Raw genomic sequence first — 504 nt, 5'->3', positions numbered from 1 at the left:
AAAAAAAAAAAAAAAAAAGAGAAAGTACCACAAGACTACCTCAACAGCATCCCACAACGTCTGGTTTCCCACACACATGCCACAGCTTCTCATGAGCACAAGCCCGAAAGCCCACTGGGTTTCCCATAACCCGGGGCAGCGGCATAGCCATTATTTAACCCTCTTGAAAAGCAGGTTAAGGTTGTGAAACTACACACCTGGAGACAGCTCCGCGACCCTGCGATAAAAGTCTATGAACGCCCGTGACCAACCAGAGGCTTCGGGGAGAGCCGTTCGAAGTTCTTACCCCGGAGTTTAAGCCGTGTGCGAGCACAAGGAGCTGCGGAGGGGTGCGCGGAGATAACGCGGCTCTCAGTAGGGAGGACAACAGCCCCCCACAACGGGGTAGCCCCGCTGCTCCTCCTGCTCGACGGAGAACCGGCCCCAGGAGCCGAGGCTCCCCGCGGGGACACCCCGCGCCCCTCGGAGTCCCTCCCAGCTGCCGGGAGGGAGCACGGTCCCTAC

The sequence above is a fragment of the Merops nubicus genome, unplaced genomic scaffold (assembly GCF_000691845.1).
Source record: "Merops nubicus isolate BGI_N331 unplaced genomic scaffold, ASM69184v1 scaffold4547, whole genome shotgun sequence".
Classification (NCBI taxonomy): Eukaryota; Metazoa; Chordata; class Aves; order Coraciiformes; family Meropidae; genus Merops; species Merops nubicus.
Note: the sequence above shows the minus strand (reverse complement) of the source record.